Below are 21,602 nucleotides of genomic sequence, written 5' to 3' on the forward strand. Positions count from 1 at the left end.
TACTTACCGTCATCGCGGAAGCCTTCATTGGACTGCCTGATTACAGTGATAAGGACACAAATGCTTCCACCACAGGCAATTATAGATGAACTCGTCAATACGCTTTTCTTTTGCATCATAGAGGAATGCCCAGCTATTATTGGGAGAACCACAGACACTCTCTCGTTTTATTTGAGATCCAGCAAACTCTGAACTGTTGAGCCAGCTGTGTACCAAGCTAAGTTATTTGGTCACAATCCACGCATCAGGAAAGTGCAAGTATTGTTCACGTCAAGGGAAGAGCCTATAATCCTGAACCCAGCAAGGCAGGACAAATGTCCCTGTCACCTGAAGACAACTGACTGGCACACAACGTCCTCTTCCGCCTAGTCACTGGCCCTCATTCCTAGATCGGAGGTAAGTACCAGTATTTTCTGGCATGGCGTAAAGTACAACACCGCCCTGGCGTCAGACCGCTAATTGCGGCCCATTCCGACCTCACGGACACGTGCTTTTCGCCATGCCAGAAAAGTACCGAGCGGCCTGCCGCTAAACGACCCGCCAACCCCCTACCGGCATGCTGCGACACGTAAATAGCAACACCGCCTTGGAAGACTAGCGCCAGTACATAACGGTGACCGTAAATTACGGATACCATAAATTACGGTCACCAAAAAAAAGGAACCGGAAATTATGTCATCGCACAGGAACGGGAAGGAGAGCGGCAGCCATCTTTAAAAACACAATCCATTGCCATCCTCATCCGCCAGCACCCTTTGGAGCAAATCAGACATTGGAAAAGAACCAGACGACTACCAACATGCCGAAAGCACCAAAGAAGGCAGCGGACCCCATCCGCAAGAGCAGATTCAGCCCAGAGGAACTCCAGGCCATGGTAAACTACCTGGCTGAGCATGCGGATGTCGTTTTCAGCAGCAACATGCAGAGGGAGTCTATCCTCCGCAAAAAGAAGATCTGGGCTGAACTCGCACAGAGGGTGAGCGCCATAGGAAACACCCCCCGCACCCCCAGGGACTGCCGCAAGCTGTGGGATGACCTGTGGGTGCGGGGCCTCCTCTCCAGCAACCGGAGCCAGGCCATGCAGACGGGAGGTGGACCAAGTAGCCCTGTGGAACTAGAGCCGTGAGACGTGTGTGGCTCTGATTGGCACAGAATCGATCGAGGGCGTGGGGAACATGGAGTGCGGGGAAACGACTTCTGCCAAAGGAGGTGAGTGTTCACAGTGTACACTGCCAATGTCCATTGCATGATTCAAACTGCCCCAAGTGCCATTGAAGGCACCTTGTTGCCCTCCCCCCATCCAACCCATCCCCCCATCCAACTAATGCAGAGGCAAGTGCCACGCAATCAACGGCCAAGTGCGAGTACATAACACACATCAACCATAGTGCATTAACTTGCACATCCCATCTTGCACACTGTGCAGCCGGCTCGGCATTGTGCCAGCCAAACTGCACATAACCAGGCCACGATGAGTCACTCCCAAACATGCGTACATGACATACTCATGCACATGTACCACTGCCGTAGCTACACCCAAAAGTTCACAAACTGCGATCGACTGAAATGTGAATGCAGCCATGCATGCAAATAGGACATCTTACAATCACTCATGTTGTCCCTCTCTTCTAACCCCAGAGGCACTGACCATGACAGCGCCGACCCACAATCAAGCCAGCCAAACACCTCTAGGGGCAGTGGCAGGGTCAGGCGAATCCCTGCACCAAAAACAACAGCCCCCCCGGCTCCAGAAAGGCCACTGGTTGCTGCTCCACCACAACCCATTCAAGCATTGGCGCCTGCCACAATGCCAACCCCAACATCGGCGCAGTCGAGCATCTCTGGGGAGGCTGTTGCCACTGGCCCTGACGAGTATGCAGACAGCCCGTCACCCATCTGTGGGGCGTCCGAGGAGGAGGAGCAACACACAGTCCACACCCTCAGCCCTGCATCGTACCCCTGGCCTCATGTAGTGACTGTGGAGATGTACCAACACCTGTCTGTAGTCCTCCAATTGACCCGCAGGTGTATGATGATGATGTCCCAAGTCCACTGGTGCAGCCCTCAGCCGAGCATGCAGGGTCAAGTTATTTCACCGATGGTTTCCCATCATTCGGCATACGTCGGGTGAATTAGCTCTCAGACCTCATAACGGAGTTTATGGAGAACAACCGGCAGGCCCGCGTTGAATGGCATGATGTACTGAGGGAAATGCGGCTGACACTCACCGACTGCACCGACCGGTTGATTGACACTCTAACTGACAGCACAACCCGTCTGTGCCACATCCTTGGCCGCATAGCCAATGCCCTTGAGGCAGGCCATTCGAATACCCAACCAGAGCAGGCGGACACGGCTGCATCCAGTGAGGCCACACAAGGCAGCCCAGCAAGGCGCACTCGGCGTTCAATGCGGCGCAGGGACATGCCCCCCCCCCCCGGGCCAGGGGAGCAAGGAACAATAGTCATTGCTGCCACATGTGGCCTTTAAGTCCTACATGGGACCAGTGCTGTGGAGTTGTGGGGGAGTGGGATGGGGGTGATGGTTTGTTGTGCAGTTGTGGGGGAAGGTGGTGATGGTTTGTTGTGCAGTTTGGGGGGGGCTGCAGTTAATGTTCACAATATTTCCTTCTTCACAATACACTATTGGTGTTGCAAAGTTGAACAGTTGTGGACATTCATCATTGAGCATGTGTATGATGACGACTGACAGTGCATGGTATACAAGTATACACACATCCAGTGTCCTGTGTGCCCATATCATGCCACCCTCTGCTGACTTGTGTTCTGGACATCTTGTCCGCTCTTTGTATGGCCCTTTACACCAGTCCAGCTTCGCCAACTCATATGTGCCTTATGCAAGCCAGGTGGCCGCCTCATCTACACGCATGCACGGGCATGGCCAGTGATTCGGTGTACCCTGGGCCTGTTCTGTGGGTTACTGACAGGGGTCATGTACCATGGTGTCAAGGGACAGCCACCAACACCTGCATGTCTAGCCAATTGAGGTGAGTGTTTGAACTGTCATGGTGGAGAACTGAACTTAGCTGACATGGCAGGGTTTCACTGATGGCCACACGCACATGTCCATGGATGCATTTCGCCCATTCATGGACCCAATATGTGTCCAATTCAATGGAATGCTGTGGGGGAGGGGTGTCTACAAAATGGTCCACGTACAATGAATGGCATGGTCATCTCGTGGTACAGGCTTCGTTGATGCATGCAGTAGTCCTGATGTTAGAACCATGTGGTGCTGTGTACTGTGTGGATTCGTATTTGGGTGTGATGGATGTAGTCAGTGGCTCATGGTCATCATCCTGCTCTGATCCATACTATGGTGAATTCCAACACTCCTATGGGTGTTCCATGCCGGTGACATGGCGGGGTATCCCTGCTGCCCTCAGTTCAATCCACTCCCAGGGATGTGTCTCCCATGTGGTGCCATTCTGGGGGCAGCCACATTGTGCATATGCAGTGTGTCGACCTATATGCGCGTACGGGTGTGGTGGCTGCCAGTGGTTGGTGCATGTGTAGTGGGATTTGGCCTTTTCAGATGGTGGAAATGTAGATGTGGGACTCTGTACTCATGTGCCGTTGCACTGGTTCTGTGGCGGGTTGGTTGGTGGGGTGAATATCGTACAATGGCTTCATCATTTCCGCCCAGTTGGTTCATGCAGTCACCCACCTCATGCCACCAATGCACTGGCATGACACAGTCAGACAACTCACCCGGCAGCTGGGCACGTCATCCTGTATGTCGCCCCATGTGGCACGGTAGCATGGTAATCAGCTGGGCCATTGAGTCATGAGTTGTTCTTTGATGTCGCGCCCACCCATGTGTGGTGTTCTTGGTTGCGTTGCATTCCGTCTGCACGTAGGGGGAGTGGTATTGTTTGCAGTTGCTATCCGCCACCTGCATGCCATTCTGGTCCACCTACGACATGTGGGTGCTGTCAGGGGCACCAATGTCATTTGGCATGCCTGCAGATGCATGGGGGCCAACTTTACTGTTGTGTGTCTCCTGGGTGGTCCATGTTGGGGATTGGTGGACCCTTGTGTGCTTGGGGAGGTGATACAGCATTTTTTTGGTGTCCGTGTAATGGACGGTTGTGACATGCCATGCATGGGCACCACTGTGTCCTGGTAGGTGCCTGTGGCATGGGTGTGGGGCACAGGCTACACCGTCTCTTGTGCCAGGATAGCAGTGTGTATTTGTATGCTGCTCGCTTATCTCAGTATGTCTCGGGCAAATTATGGTGGTGACGGTGTCACAGGCAAGGTGGTCAGGGGTGTCTATCTGCTCAGGGGTTTCCTTGAGTGACCGGACATGCTGCGTGGGAATGGGGGCTGCTGGGGTGGTGACGGAGACTGCACTGGTGCTGCATGCAGGGCCTGTCTCCCCTTCCTTCTCCCACTGTGTCTCCTCAATCGAGGGGCCTAGTATTGTTGGTGGGGTTTTTGTGGTTGTGCCCTTGCTGGTTCTATTGGTGTCATCTTGGTGTGGGAGGGGGTGTGGTGTGTGGCTGAGTTCCTTTTCTGCTGTGGCAGACTCCATTGCCTCCACCTGTGCTGATTGTGTACACCTGTGGCTCTGGAACCCACTGCTCTGGGTTCTTTACTCCTTCTCTGAGATGCCTGTATGTACTCCATGCCGGTAAGGTACTTTACGGGCTTGAGGAGGCCGTAATTTACGTGTGCTCCTTACTTGTGATCAGCTCCGGTTTACGCCATGCCGCTAATTTCGGCATGGTGGGGCGCGTGCGTGCCCCAAGACCGATAATTACGGCATCGTACTTTACGGTGCCGTAAATAGCAGTCTGGTTGGTTGGAATAGCCCGTAGCGGTCAGCGATGCTGGTAATCCTTAACCAGCATCGTTTTTCACTTACCCCCAACCTCTAAATGACCCCCACTGACTTTCCGGAAATGGTGGGGAGACCTATCAAGGTTGATGTCCTCACATTCATCAGAGATCCAGCTAATGTCGCACGGATGGGAACGCTCCTCCATGGCATCATGCTGCAAATGGAGCTGTCCAACTTTCAGAGAGATTATATGAGGAGATTTCATGAAACCTTCTGCCGAGGACAGATCGAGGGAGCAGAGACAAGAAGTTCACCTTTATTTATTTTGATTGCCATTATTCCCATTTCTTCACATTGAACAGTGTCCAGCATGTCCTCAGGACTGAAGCAGATTTGGGGGATGGACTGGGAACTCACCTACTTTTAATATACACAGTAAAAATGAATTATCGAAGTGTTAGTCTAATCTATTTTTCCATAGTTTAGCAAGGATACTGCATTCTGTATCAAGAGACAATCGTCACCCGCAAGAGGGGGGACACTCGTGAAGCACCAGACACTTTATGATACAAATTGTTCGAGAACAATATTGAATTGGGGGAAAAGAATAAACATTGACATTTTGTTATGATCGAGAGGGGGGCCCAGAACAGTAATCTGGTCCTCCCACAAGTAGAGGGGCGCCCTCGCTTCCCTGGAAGGAAGTGCTGCCGTTTAACCTACCGCAATATCATGTATCTATGCATTGTGTTTATCATTATTTTGCTGTCATTAATGATCAGAACTGCATTAAGCGTTCCAATTTCAGTGCACCCACCTGATGATGTACACATGAGTCCCACAAAAGCACCCAGACACTATATAGTTATTCCAGTCCCGAGAAAATCAGATGGTAAAGTAAATGAACTGAAAATGAATGTGATTAACAGTGACACATACACACTTGAGGTAACAAGTGAAAAGAAAAGCTGGAGACGGGGTCAGCACGGAATGAATGAAAACATAGCACTGACAACTACACACACACTGAATGCACACGAACCAGGGCAAGTGTCAATGACCACAGAACCTCAAGCGAAGGCAACAGACAGAATGAGACTGTCTACTGAACATTCAGTCCTAGAAAATAATGAAAGAGACCGAAAGGGATCGAGAGAAAGGCCAATGAAAGAAGACTTAACAAAAGCCCTTAAAAAGACAGAAGCGGCTGTAGGAGAATTCACTGCAAAGACACAAATGTTAATAGATAATGTATTTGCGTTTATAGCTAGAACGAAGAAACGGCATGAGAAGCTAAAAAGTAAAACCACAGAGACTGTACTGACAATCACACAAGTTCCAACACAAGGAACAAGTACCAGGCCCACGATGCAGACATACACCGGGCCGGTGACAGGCTGGTGGCTGATAAAGACACTTATAGAGGGCAGGAAAAGAATGCAAGAAGAGAAGGAGAGAATTGCAAAACCTCCATCTACCACATCAATGCAGATAAGGAAACCGGCACCTTGGACCAGAATGCCCAAGAGTCCTCCAGCAAGGAAAAGCCACACAGACACGTTTAGAGATGTAGTTATAGCAAACTACAGGAAGACACTAAGGATCAAAAGGAGCCTGCATGAAGATAACAGTGAACTGAATGACCACCTGGACAGTACAGCACATCTAGGAAACAACATTTGGTATCAGCACATGAAAGAAGTTGGAAGAAGAAAATCAGAAGGAGAATGCTTCATTTGTGCACTCCTACCGTACAGCATGGGGAAATCCAAGATCTTCGTGGCTGTAGAAATTGATGTCCCGACAGCACACTGTCTCTCACGTGTAGCAATGTGCAACACCAGAGGACAGTTTATGGAGAGAGACGCCTCATTGATATGGCCAACTGAGACAAATTACCCTGATGAAGACGATTATATACAGGACATTAAGACAAGAAACAGAGCCCATACTAGGAATCATGTGATCAGGTACGAGAAGCCTGGAGTTAAAGGAGCAGCAATCAGATGGGAAGTGAACCCAAAGCTAAATGTCCAAGGAAAAACTCAAGAAGAGGAAATAAATTGGACGAACAGAGTCAAAATGCAGATTTGGGGAACAGTGCTTTCACCAGATGGATGGGAAGAAGGATTGGTGATCTGCCGAGCATGGCTGGTTTTTGGAGCCTATAAGGAAGCAATAGAGAACTCACAGAGGTTGTGCAAATCTTTATGGCCGAAACTCACAAGATTACTGACATGGGTTGAAGACAGAGGAGGACCCCTGCAGATAGTGCCACTGGAAAGCCCGAAATTGTGCTTCAGGAACAATGGCACAAGGAAGATGGGAGAGAATCAGAACTGTGGACGAATTTCTGAGGCTCCAGGAATGACACATGGAACCGCAGTAATTATGGATCATTATTGGGTGTGTAGATCCAAAGCATAAATAAGACTGCCACAAAACTGGGGAGGCATATGCACAATAGTGAACGTCCACGTTCCTGCACTAGTGATCCCAAAAAGTGACCTGAATAGTGACAGTTTCCCAAAAGCAGATGCTCACCTGAGGAAAAGGAGATCTGTAGAGTTGGTATCCCGAAAGAAAAGAGAGAATTACTTTTCTGCCAAATCAGAAGAAGCATTCCATGCAATCCCTTATGAACACAGACTGTTTGGCCTAACCTCATCAGTGTTCACAACAATCCTCATGCCAAGATTCCAGGTTAAATGGTTGCAAATCACCAGATGGGAATTACTGCAAACCATCAACTCGACAATAAAGGGATTCAACGCAATCAAGGAAGAGTTAAGAGCAATCCAGCTGATGACTCTCCAGAACAGATGTGCACTTGACATGATCACAGCGATGGATGGAGGAGTTTGCGCAAAAATCAGAGAAGCATGTTGCACATTTATACCATGACGAAGAAAATGTAACCATAACAGAAGACATAGGTATGCTGACAAACCTGCCGAACCATATGATCGATGACAGTTGGTTTGGAACACTATTCTCATGGGTCCCACAATGGATGGCAGACATAATCAAGTTTCTGGGAGCCCTGCTATTGATGATACTATTAGGATTTTGTGTTATCAAGATAATTATCTCACAATGCCAGAAAACTGCGAAGAAAGCCATAGGGATGAAGATCATTGACGATGTCAAACCAGGATGGAAGCCCAGAGACCTGACTGATGAAGAAATAAGAGAATGTGTGAAGGCCAGTGAATATGCGCCAGAAGGAACAAAATGTGTGTATCCCACGAAACAAAAAAAATACAAAGAAAAATGGATTTATTGTAGCCCAAATGGACAATGCCAGCTAATGACCTGGAACAAAGACGAACATGTAAAAACAGCAGGAAGTTTGGAAGGAATGATAAAAATTTGGACTCCAAAGAGACACTCCTTCACACCATCATGTACAAACCCAGAAGATGAAGAAGAAATGAATACAGAAGAACAAAGTAAGGTGAACCCAAAGGAGGAAGCAGAAGTGGTCGATGAACTGACCAGAGGGGGGAGTATAGCGGAGGTCCCAGATATGGCCTGCACTCCAGCCACCCATTTTGAAATACCAGGAACATACTTGCTGAGATATGTGACGTGTGATGAGCAAATAAACCAGCAGAGAGCTGCGCTAGGGCTTTGTCCAGTGCCCATCACAAGAGAAATACCTGTTGAAGTGCCAATAACCAGACAACCATGGGCAGCACAGTACCTATTGAGACAACCGTATCAACAGCTGACAGGACATGAAGACTACTTTCAGACTGTCCCAGAAGAGACCCAAAGGGCCTTAATCGAAGGTGAATGGTGACGTCACGAGGGCCCGGACAGATGTACAGATGAACAAACAACAACCAAAAGATGACATATTAAGACAAAACACCATGGATAAAGATATCACAGACATAGAAGAAGAGACGATGTCGAAAAATAAAGAAACATAACCATAAAGCAGGATGAAAGTATGCAACCAGTTAACACCTGTACATAAGCTTGTAATGCAAGAAGCTAAGAAAACAGTGCGGCTTGCTATGCTTAGTAGAAGAATAGAGCGGCAAGCGCCAACTCTATATATCTACATCAATGAAGCAGATCATAGAGGTGCAGTCCACTCTACATGAAAGCAGTATTAAGCCCAGGATGGTAGGTGTCAAACAGGCTAGGATTCATATACCAGCACAGACGAAAGAGCGGAATCAAAACTTAGCAAGAAGCAGCTCATGCCTAGGAATTCGAGGTCAACCCAAGGAAATGAAATATGCATTCATGTTGCGTCAATTCCGAAGAAACAAAACTTAAGAGCAAAGCAGCCTGCCCGTGAAGGTCGAGATAAGGAGGCCCAGGCAGATGGTGAGGCTGAAGGGAGAATCAAATACGAAAATAGATGGAAAATGAAGCAGCTTCACGGTGTACTGACACGTGACCAGCCAAGCGCAAAGAGGTACCAACGTCTGATGTCACCCAAAACCAGAGGATGCCATAACTTTTTCCGATAAGAAGCTACAGTTTCGAGGCCATTCTCAGCCAACTAATTGACACATAGCCCTAAAGTACTGATTGATGGAAATGAGGCAGGGTGAATCTTGGGGCATGCCGCATCTGGGTAACCATTCTGCAAGCTGCTAATTAAAGTAGAGATTGATGCCTAGGGGTGTAACCAACCCAATCACAATGGACCAAATAATCAAGGGTCCTATAGCTAGTAGAACCAATGAGACGTTGTACTTGTAGTGACGTCTGGCACGAGTGATGAAGAGTTATCCAATCATCATACCCCGTTACCATATACAGATATAGTACCTATACTTAAATTACCTTTTCCAATCAATATGAATTGCATGACAAACTTTCGAGTGTTACACGTCAATGATGATGAATTATGCCTATAAGAATTGCTGTTTGAATGAAGATTTTGGAAGTTGAAGCGAGAGGGGCGATCGCATCACTGATGATTTCCTAATGTTTCCCCGTTTTTTGTACTTGTCATTAAACGGACTTCCCTTTGCCAAACCATTTGAGTTGTCCTTATTGATTGGTGTTGGAGTAAGGGAATCCTGCACCCCATCCACCTCAAGGTGCAGCTATCTCGTCTTAAAGTACTCGAGGGTGAGCTCTGATCCCATGGGCCCATCAAACGTCGCTCCGCACTCCTGTACAAGGGGGTGTGAGATGGGTCGGATATCGGCTCAATTCGAATTCATTGGAATTAAAGAAAAATCATTCTAATCACGCGCTACATCTAAGGCTGAGGGCGAAGGTCCTGGTCTGGTGTGTGACGCCCGATTGAAATCCTTAACATAATGACGTCATAACATATGGTACAATGCTACAATACAGATTGAAAGAGCCCTATACATGTAGCACCTGCTTCAAATGGGATGCCAGGCCATTGGTCCGTATTCATCTGTCCCTCTTCTTCCACATGGGTGCTGCTTGTCTCGTCATCCGAGGTGAAGCTGCCCTAACAAGTAATTGGCTACCAACACAAAGAATGTTATTTTATTGTTGTAACAAGCACCTTGAAGATCCAGGAATGGGCTTGTGGGGAGATCCGAGGTCACACTAACTCACATGCCACACTCACTCTCAGACAGATCAGCAACTCCCAAGGTCCTCCACCTTCTTTTTTGGCTATAATTGGTTGCCACCCTGCACCTCACTGCACAAATCACGTGACCCATTTGTGAAGGCATGATAGCCTTGCCTTCGGATATTAGTGATCGATCGATGGATGTCAAAGTTTTATGGTCGATGGTCTGGGTTTGGATGGTCCTGTGGCATCCCTGGTTCTCAGGAGAAAAGCATTGCAAAGCTATATTCCTTGTGGGGGATTGTCGGGGCAGGAGGTCCTTGCTATCTGTTCCGTGGGATGGTACTGTCAAGAGGCGCTCTTCTCCCTTCTCATGACCTTGCAGTGAGTATTCTTCTCAGGGTGTGAGGGCCTGCAACTCTTAGAACAATAGAGGATTTCTTAGACTCTGTGAGACCTGGCTGGGGTGGGGATGGTGTTCGCGCTCATGCAAGGGACCTAATACTAACACACAAAATGCTGTTCGCTGCGCTTTCGCCTAAATTCTAAGATGGCTGCCAGATAAGTGGGCTGGGTATTTGCCACAGGTTGGGGAGCCCCTGTAACACTGAGCAAGCAGCAGGAGCTGCGAGCAAACCAGGAGAAGAGCGGACACCACCCGCATCTGGGAAGAGGCATTTAGGTTGCTGGCATGCCGAGGAATATACTGGGCAGACGAGCAGGGCTCGCAGTGGTGGGCCTCCTAACTTCAGAAGTGCAGAGGAAGCAGGGGGAGCCGCCAGGAGGAGACACATGAAGCCGGTGAGTGTCGGGTGGGCACTCGAACACCGGGGCACCCCTATCAGTTCGAAATTAAGTAACAGTCCGCAAAATTAAGTAAATCAAATCTATATTGAATACCGACCTGAATGGAAACTTAACGTAAGCAACATGAATGCATATTTCACAATGAGTTGATTGAAATTTTGAAGTTAAACATATTAAACACTGAATGGAACAAAACCTTATGGGCCAAGCCTGTAACAGAAGATCGCCCAACTGCCCATGTGTAAACAAATGACAGAAAAGAGTGCAAGTGTAACACAGCGCCATACAAATGTGGGGTATGAACAACAAAAAAACAAAGTGAACTTTGGATGAGTGAATGCAATGCCACAAAGCCAAAGTCTGGCTCAAGGTGTGTGACACGTGATGGCAGAGCCACAAGGCTGACAAAGAGAAGCCAGAGGAGTGTAAAGCAGCAGATAAACCAGTCAAATACCACAGCTAATAGAGCGCTCACTTTGACATCTGTTCAGAGCCTGCCGACGCAGGTTCGAATCCCGGCAGAGCTCAGCCTTTCATCCTTCCGAGGTCGATAAATGAACACTACACACAGTAGTGTGGGTAATAATAAGCAGTGCTGAGATGTCTGAGGGTCTGTAGCGTTATATAAATGCAAATTATTATTATTATTATTATTATTATTATTATTATTATTATTATTATTATAAAGCCAAGAGGCCAATAAAGGGGAACTAAGTGAAGGTGATTTGGTCAACAGGAGCAAGAGCCAAAGAACCTTTGTGGGCTGAAGATCCCTAGGTTCCTGGTTGCGCGACCTGTGGTGGGTGGACCTTGTGGCCTGGCAACTGCACCTAGACCAGTGAGCCCTGAATGCTGAAAACCAAGGACATTGTGGTAGTAAAGTTAAAGTCTTGAACAAGAGAACCCTGAGACTTGAGCAACTGCTCATGTTGTCTTGATAGCGAAGCCTCAAGACCTTTTGTGTTTGAACTGTGTTGCTTGGAACTTGTTGTAGGGAACTCCAAGGGTTTGGAACTGTATTGCATTGAGCTTAAGAAAGGCAATATTGAGATTTTCGTGGACCTTTCTTACACTTGGCTAAAGGGGGGTGAAAGAGAGCTGCAAGCTGGAAGAAGCTCAGAACCTTTGGTTAAACACTACGTCTTTTATTATTGACATCTCTACACATTGTTTAGCTTTAGTTGTGTGTCTTGCTTCATGATGCCTTCACAATACTTACATACTGCGATCTTTTCTCATAATATAATAATAAAATAATGTTATTTTGTCTATGTGTTTGTCATGTAACAATGGCTGAATAACAGAACACATTTTATCAGACATTTTACAGTGAAAAGAAACACTTTGTCATTTTATATTTTAATATTGAATGGATGAAAAGTCATGCATATTGTTTAATGCAAAATATGTACATGTATTCAAATAAACATAACAAAATCCTGAGTTACAGGATTCTGGTGTATTTTTAGATATAGATGTTACAATAAATCATAAACTCTTAGACATACCTACAGATCATATATGCTTTTGTAATGTCAAAGAAGATGTATTCTAGGTTAGCAGGTAATCAACAAATGTGTCTTTCGGACGGGAGTGCTAAAGGTTGCAGATGATTGATGTGGGTTGATGACTAAGCATTAGGAAGGCACTGAGAATGTCTAGTTTATTGATATGTGTGAAGATTTCTAAATAGAATATTCAGCTCAAAGAACCACGTTTTCAAAATACTGGGCTTGTGTTCTGTTTTTAGGGAAGAAGGGAAATTGTTCCATACTGTTTGTCCTAGCCCTACACCCCTCACCTGAGGGGAACAAGACTTGAAGTATAGCTGAGCCTCCGTGTTTATCCAGAAGTGGAAGGTCACCGGGTGTTGAGCAGCATCAACACTATAGATTGAATACCGTTTAAGAAAATGGGATTATTGTTTTAGGTGGCAGGTGAGAACAGTGTGCCAGAAAGCCTGGTAAGTGCTTCTGGAACCTTTGAGGGTCATGTGCCCTGGAGAATATTAAAGTGTCAGATCCATAGGGCAGGCTGGGCTGGTTGGTTGGGAATGGGTTAATGGCTAGGATGCTGCCCATTTGTGTTGCAAGCAAACTAATAGTCCTTTTGCTTAACCTTCTCTGAAAACTAAGACAATTCTTTTTGACCTTCACAGCAGTGAGTGATTGTGTCCGAGTGGGTGAGATCATTGGAAGTAGAGTGGTGCATAGGCAGTGAGGAAAAATAGAGGAAGTGTACTTTGTAAATAATGGGAAAAAGAGCACTAAATAATGTTCTCAGGGTTACCTTGGGGAGCATGGCAAACAGGACAGATTAGTAGAGAGCATGTGTGGCACTGGGGAAAGAAGGCAGTTTAGGTGTGGCGATGGAGAAAGTGGGAACAATGTCAATGGTAGCTTGGGTGAAAGGGGAAGTTGAGATGAGTAGACTTGTATTGGGTTAGCTGCCAATTGATTGAAGAGTGGATGATTAATCTGCTGAAGTTTGCCCAACAAGAAGAATACATGTGGATTAGAGGACAGTTCCCTATAATTGGGAGAAAGACAGGGAGCAGGATGATTCTTATGTCAGTGGAAGAAATCTGAGGCCTTGTGCGGTTGACATGGATAAGGGCTGAGACGGATGCAGTGCATTATCGGTGAAAAGAAGTGTGCCATTGAGTCGTGGGATATGGCAAAAGGACCTCAGCTGTAGTTTGACAGATATTTGTAGTATGAGGAAAGCAGCATGTCAATGGTACCCGGCATATAAAGAAAGAAAGCATTTGTCAGTGATGGTTTCTAATGGTTGACGATGAAGTTGGCAGACTCCACTCCAAATTAAATGCTTTTAGGGTATGCCCACCTCAGTTCTGTTCACCTCTGGCTTTTACCAACCACACCCCTTTCAGTTTTTAGGGCTGGCGGTTGATGAGGCACTTATAGACTCGCAGTAACATCAGTCCCTCTTCTGCTCTTCCAAGCATCTACAAAAGAGTGTCAACAGGTGAGCTCATCACAAAGCCTCATAGGATTTAATGTGTTTGATTTCCCAAAACTTGTGTGTTTGGTCCCTGCTTTTTTCCTGTCCCATACCCCATGCTCACTGAAACAGCATCGTTAAGCATCATGTTTGAATGTAGGATTATAGAAAACACCAAATAATATTCCCTTTGATGTCCACAACTGCTTTAAAGAGGTCCATCCAGCAGTGACCAATTCAGCAGGCCAGAGCTGGGTCAAAGTGTCAGTGAAGGGTATTACACATTAAGCTCTGGATATGGGGAGAAAACAGTTCCACTAACCAGCACTATGGAGCTGGAAACCAACGATGGCTAGAGCGACATGTATAGTAAACAGAGCTTTCACTGTACTTCGCTCATAAATGTAGCTCAAGTTTAAGCCTACAAAACACTTCAATAGCAATGATTACCCTGGGATGATATTGTGACGAATCAACTTCCGGGGCACTAGTGGTCCAGGGATGAATATCGGTTTTTAAACCATCATTCAACCCCACACCTATTGTACACCAGTAGGGGTCTGAACAGATTGGAAGTGAATGATAAGACTTCCTTGTCCACTTTTGGTAACGTGGACGGGACGGCAGGTTTATCTCTGCAAGGTCGTGGATCGCTGGTTAGTTGCAACACAGTGAAAATACAATTATTGTACAAGGTTGTATACAAATATTTACCTTATTATTACTTCAACAGATAATTCTAGCACACTACAAAATACAACCCACCCTGTAAAGGAACTCAGAGGACAGACAGTTTCACGAAGGAAAGGGATACACTCTGGATACTGACAAAAGGGTAGTTTGTTCAAGATTATTTGGTTTCAGCACCAAGTGGGCAAAGGGTCGTAACTGTCTCTGAGGGCCTCCAGAGAAGGACCAAAGGAGCAGAACCACAATGTACCTGGTGCTAAAGAAGTTCTTGGTGCTTGACAGAGTCGAGGCGGTTCCATGGCACTTCGGAGCCCTTGAGAAAGAGTTAGTGGTGGGAGACAGCTGCAGGCAGCATGCAGTTCAGCAAGCGAAGCTGGACAGATGTCCGCAGGCTGTCCGGGGCAGAGATTCAGGGCCAAGAATCATTGTTGCTGTGCTGGTTTGCAGATCTGGAATGCTGGTCGAGGTGTCTCAGATGGCTCTGGTTCAACCGAAGAGAAGATGTGATACAGCCAACTTTCTGTCACACATATAACTGCTAAAATAATGACAGTACTTGGTACACTAAATACTACTTTATATGTGGAGGAGTTGTGATATTACCAGAAGACCTAGATTATGAGTTAGATGGCAGTGTCCAGTAACCTATTGTTAATAACAAAATTAAGTGAAGTATTAATCTTTGCAACCCAAAGACTTATTGTAAATCCATAGCTTAGGTCAAGGAGTCTGAGAAAATGTAGGAGATAAATGAGAGTGAGCACTATACATTGTTGAGTATCAAAAACCTAACATCACTTTTTACAGATTATTAGAGGCACATTGAAGGATGAACCTGATAACTTTACAGAAAAATCATCTGCTTCTACGAGGTAAGGATGTCCAATTTTCTCATCAAGAACATAACACAACCCACTCAGGAAACACTAAGTTGGCCCAGAATCAGTATATCAGACGAGGTATCACAAACAATGACGCTCATACCGATTCTTAGCTGGCAGTCACCATTTAGTTCAGTGTGTCCTACAATCTCTTTCAAAAATGACAATACATACGACTGTCCTCCCATGATGTACATAGACGAAACACACACAACTTTATTACCTAATGTATTGGATAGTGACGTCACAGCCACAGACTTGCCTGAAGAACTCCAGCTGCAGTGAGATGAGATCCATAACTCAACTTACTTATGAGTAGTCAGGGGCTGCAGAGATAAGTGCTTGTAAGTGATCCATTTCTGTCATTCCTGCATTGAGTATGATTATTTCAATGGACATCTTTTATGGTATATGTTGGAGGATCTTAATATCCCAACTCATTTTTGGTCCTCCTGAAATCTCTACATAATGTTAATACTGGTGTTGTCGTATTTGTGCTTGGTGAACTCTCCTTAACAATTATGCTTTAAAATGTATATAGTAACTATGAAGATACTCCTCGGTATCTTCATAGTTTCTATAGTTCCTCCTCCTCTTCTCCTTCCCAGGCCCTCTGCAATGCACTGGCCACATATTTCACCACCAAAACACAGGATATCCTGACCACCCTTACCACACTCCCTCACAACCCTTCCCACATCCCCTCAACTCCATTCCTCCCTCCCTCCTTCTCCTCCTTCTCCCCTGTCACACCTGAAGAAGATACCAGAGTTGTCAACTCCATCAAGGTCTCTTCTAAACTGGTCTCCCCTTGCTCATCCAGGATCATCAAGGATAACATTGGCTCTCTTGCCCCTGCTCTCGCTGATTTCTACAATCACTGATTTGCCACCGGATCCTTCCCCTACTCCCTTAAGCACTCCCTTGTGTGCCCACTCCTAAAAAAACCCTCTTCAGACCCTACTTGCCCTGCCAGCTACCGCTCTATTTCCATCTCCCCCTTCCTGGGGATGCTACTTGAGAAGCTGTCCTTGCCCCAACTCAACTCTCACACTGAACTTGTTGGTGGTCTCCACAACCATCAGACTGGATTCCGAGCATCCAGAGGTATGGAAACTGCTCTTCTAAACACCTGCTGAGAACTGCTTGCATCTCTGGACTCCAGTAACCCGGCTGTTCTTAATCTTCTTGATCTCTCCTCTGTCTTTGACACAGTCAACCATTCCATCCTCATACAAAGTCTCCACGATGCCTTTGGTATCTGAGAATGGCCCTGGACTGGCTGGCCTCTTTACTCACTAACCTCTCTTCCCAAGTCATCCTGGGCACCTTCTACTCTCCTCTTTCCCTCTCCACCTGTGGTGTCCCCCAAGCCTCTATACTCTCTCCCTAGTTCTTTAACATCTACCTTGCTCTCCTTGCATGCCTCATTGCCCCCAACGTCCAGTGTTATGCAATGACCAACAGCTCTTTTTCAAACTCCCTGCTGACCCTCTTGCACCCTCCATCATCCCTGACTGCCTACCTGCCATCCAGTCCTGGTGCACCTCCAACGATCTCTGCCTCAATGCCTGTACAACTGAGATCCTTCCCATCGTGGCCCCTGTTCCCTCCTTCTTCCCCTCACTCTGCCCTTCCTTCTTGGGTTCTCCCCCTGCGCCTTCAACTGAAGCCACAATCCTTGGAGTCATTTCAACTCCTCTCTTTACTTCCTTCCTCACACTCAGGACATTACCAAGAAGTCCCACTTTCAGCTCTTCCTTCTCAAAGGAATTTTACCATTTCTGACTTTCCCTCTGAGGCTCAATGTGCCCCAAACTCTGGTTCCCTCTAGGCTTGACTACTGCAATAGCCTCCTCCTGAATCTACCATCCTCCACTCTGTGACCCCTCTAGCTAATCCAGGAGAAGGCCGTAAGACTTATCCTTGGCCTTAAGCCCAGGGACTGCATCTCTCGTGCACTAAAAAGTCTTCCCTGGCTCACGGTTCCTGCACAGATTTAATGCAAATCCCTCTGCATCATCCACAAGGTGGTCTGGTCCCGGGGACCACACTATCTTCAACTTTATCTTACTAAATACTCTCACTCTAGACTGCTACATTCTTCTGGCAACACATCTATGTGTGTACAACGTTTTGCTAAACAGAGAGTAGGTGGTTGTTCACTTTCCTCAGTGGGCTCCCACCTATGGAATAGCCTCCCCATCCCCTTTTGTTAAAAAAATATATATCCCACCCCTGCTCCTTTCTTGCCCTGTGGGCGCATTGAAACAGCATTTTTTTTTATGGTATAGGTCGCCTAACAAGCAAACAATAAATACATTAAATAAACATATGGAACAGAACAAGGCTGAGGTCAAATATAACTGAAATCAACTGAATACGACTGAGAGGACTTTACAGATATTATTTTCCACACCGCCTGCTCCTTTTCCCCTACATTTTTTTTTATGGTAGTGAGACTCGGCATTTAATGGTAGTGAGAGATTATTGGGCATCTGATTTCACACTAGCAGTAATGGTGTTCCTGTAATGCTGATGGGCGCTTTTATGTGAATAAGACAACTAGAGAATTAACTGTGACTGGGCAGAATTACAGCATGCTGACATCCGTGTTTTAGGGATGAGTAGCAGCAGGGGAGTTGCTAGGTCTGGAAAAGACCCGGGGCTAAGCTGATGTCGGTACTGTTGGGACTGGGGGCTAGCTAGTTTTTTGGCTGTAGCTCCTGAGATTCTATCCGGGGCTACAACCAAAAGATCAGGGGCTATAGCCCCCTTAGCCCCCCCCTAGCAACGCCCCTGAGTAGCAGATAATCATCTCATCCGAGAAGCCTACAGTTTGTGCCACAACAGGTCTCCATCCCAAATCTCTGCGACTGAGGAAATAAAGGGGCTGTGTATGTACGTGTACGTGGATGTAGAAGGGAGTGACTTTCAAAGGGAGCACATTTAGGCAAGGAGGTTGGGAAGGTTGAATTCACGTTGAATATTTTTTCCAGGGTTAGATTTTGAAGCGACAATCTAGTTTAGCATTGTTCTGTGCATTGTTTTGTGAGGTCTGACCTGCATTCACACTGTAAACTGGTCTGACTCTGTCTGTGTAGTGCTGCCTTATGAACAATTATACCAGTTTTAAACTATCTCCTGTAAAAAAAAGTTTGAATTGCGAGCCAAGAAAGATATGTCTGGGAGTTTCGGATAAAGCAAAGCTGAACTTTGCACCCAGGTGGGTTAGGGCGTGCAGAACCGAAATAGCGGCGTTGCCTCTAACGTAACCCACCGGCAACTAATTCATACTAACCCAACCAATTGCAAAGACTTCGGGACGCCTGAGCATTGCCTACACCGACTTTAATGTGGGGTAATGTAGCAGAAAACGTGAGGTTTGTAAAGCAAGCACTCACCCTAAACAGGAGTGCCTGATAGTTTTAACGTTCCGTGAATAAGGGGTTTTATGTTAGACTTGCAGCTAAATGCTTTTCCTCCCACTGCTACGAAATCGTCTGCTGCCCCCTTAAGGACCAGGAGGCTAGAATTAGCTGCGTTCATTTGAGTATGAAAGCAGCGTTTCTTTTTTTAATAATATTAAGCCAATTATATAAAACGCTTGTGCAGCATCATAAAACAAAACAGAAACTCTGGCCTTGCAATCTCTATAAATATTTCCAGATTCCCGCTAGCTGTTGCACACAGCAGACTTCACTGCAGGTGCAAAGCACTCGCAAATCAGCCTGCGCCTGCCAAGATTGAATCCAAATAGCGAGATATCGTCAGTTTCATTCCTGTGCAGGGAAACATGTTATTGCAGAACCTTAATTAAATACGCTTAGTTAAATCGGAGCCAGCCACCTGTGCCCTGCAGGCCCTCTGAACCCCAAACTCTACTCCCCAACAGATAGACAAATCCACAGCACCCTGCCCAGACCATCCTGCGCGTATGTGTATGAAGGGGGAATCTATCTCTGCTGATCTAGATAAAATACGTATGTATTCATTGATTAGTGAGTTAGGGCGAGCCCAGTGCAGAAACGTTGCTTCTTGGTGCCCAAGGACGACATAGCATTTATTTATTATTTATTTATTTATTGGATTTGTAAAGCGCCTACAGCCCGGAGGCATCGAGGCGCTGTTTCAAGATGGCTTAGTTGCATGAACAGTAGGCAATACATAGGTTACATGGAGCATGCACCTTAAGGAATACAGTCATGCACATATGATGCATGCATGATAGTTGGGTGATTACCACCAGATTCTACACAAACAATAGTGTTTTAATTGCTTTCCTGAATGCTGCGTGTGAGTCGATGCTTCTCAATGGCGGGGGGTGTATCGAGTTCCAGTTGGTGGCCGCGATGACTGGGAAACACTTATGGGGATGGCTACACGGTTAGTGTTGGCTGTTCTTGTGGGTCTGTCGGTGAGCAGTAAGGTGAATCTTTGGAAGAGGTAGCGTTGTGCTGAGTTGTGTAGACATATATGGGTTAGTGCGAGAGTCTTGAAGATGATACGCTCCTTGATGGGGAGCCAGTGCACAGATTTCCTAGTGGCCGAAATGTGGTCTCTTCTTGAAATGCCAGTGGCTGCTCTGAGGGCATTGTTTTGTACCGTCTGAAGTTTCCTAATGTTTCCTGCAGAGGTACCTAGCAGAAGTGCGTTGCAATAGTCAAGCCGGGACCCAATTATTGTTCTGGAGATGGTGAGGCAGTTTTGTTGCGTCAGAAATTGTCTGGCTGCAGTGATTAATTTCGAGTGATAGGCCGATGCAGGTGAGATGGCGTTAACCTGCCTAACCATTGTGAGGTTAGAGATCAGGTAAACTCCAAGAGTTTTTACTATCTGTGATACAGGGGTAGGGGAATTGTCGATTAAGAAGGAGTTGAATTTTACATCCAGTTTCTCATGTAGTGCACTTCACCTGGTCTTGATTGTGATAGTGCTCTATCCAACACAAGATAGCACCTTCAATTGTGACCTTTACGAATGTTACAAAACACAAAAATGAATAAATGTACTCTCAATTGCCAAAACTCATACTCTGTGACTGGGGGAAGAGGTGGGTGGCATAAGAGTCACATAAGGAAGTCTTCCTCTATGTAAACATTGCTTAGGTTTAAAAATACCCGGCTCCCCAATATACTAGTTAAAACTTCCCCAAAAAGGCAGCAAGACTCATTGGGCTTGATTCACACAACATTTTCCAATGGGATTGTGCTATTATAAAACGCTTCTCTAAATCAGGACCCCTGTCTCCTCCAAATCCTGAGGCCCCTACTCTTCATTGCTGAAAAGTCTGAAATAGTTCCCTGCGGAGCAAAGAGTGCCTTTCAAGACTCTGCACGGTACAGAAGACACTTTCCAACAAAGGACGTACAATCTGGTACCCCCTCTAACAACTTGAGGTCTGCACGGCTAAACAAAGTTTCAAAGAGATTGGAAGGACAGCCATTTCTTTTCTGCATTTTGAGCTCAGAAATGAAATGCCTTCAAAAAGATCTGCTGCCTCAAACCCTGGCTGCTTTCAACAGTTTACTAACACCACTTAATCTCATCCTGATCCTAAACATCAATCCTATCTGAACTACCTTTGATGTGATTACTTAACCATTGCTTCTGGTCATGCTTAATTTGTAATAGAGTAAGTGTCTGGAACCATATATTTTCTAGCACGCATGTGACACATTCCAGGGGGCATCTTCCTGCCCACTATTGCCCTCATTCAGGGCTGCACTCACCAGTGCCAACTAATTTGATGTTAAGGCTGCAGCGTCCACTGGCTCATTGCGGATGATGGATGCACTAACTGTGTCAGATGTGTGGTTTACAACAACCACTCAGCAGAACATAACAACACATTCTCCATGTGTCTTGAAATTAAGCAAATGTGTAAGTGTCTCTTTAAACACCTCATCGTTAACATTTTGCTCTTATTC

The sequence above is a fragment of the Ambystoma mexicanum genome, chromosome 6p (genome assembly GCF_040938575.1).
Source record: "Ambystoma mexicanum isolate Mex_15411 chromosome 6p, UKY_AmexF1_1, whole genome shotgun sequence".
Lineage (NCBI taxonomy): Eukaryota > Metazoa > Chordata > Amphibia > Caudata > Ambystomatidae > Ambystoma > Ambystoma mexicanum.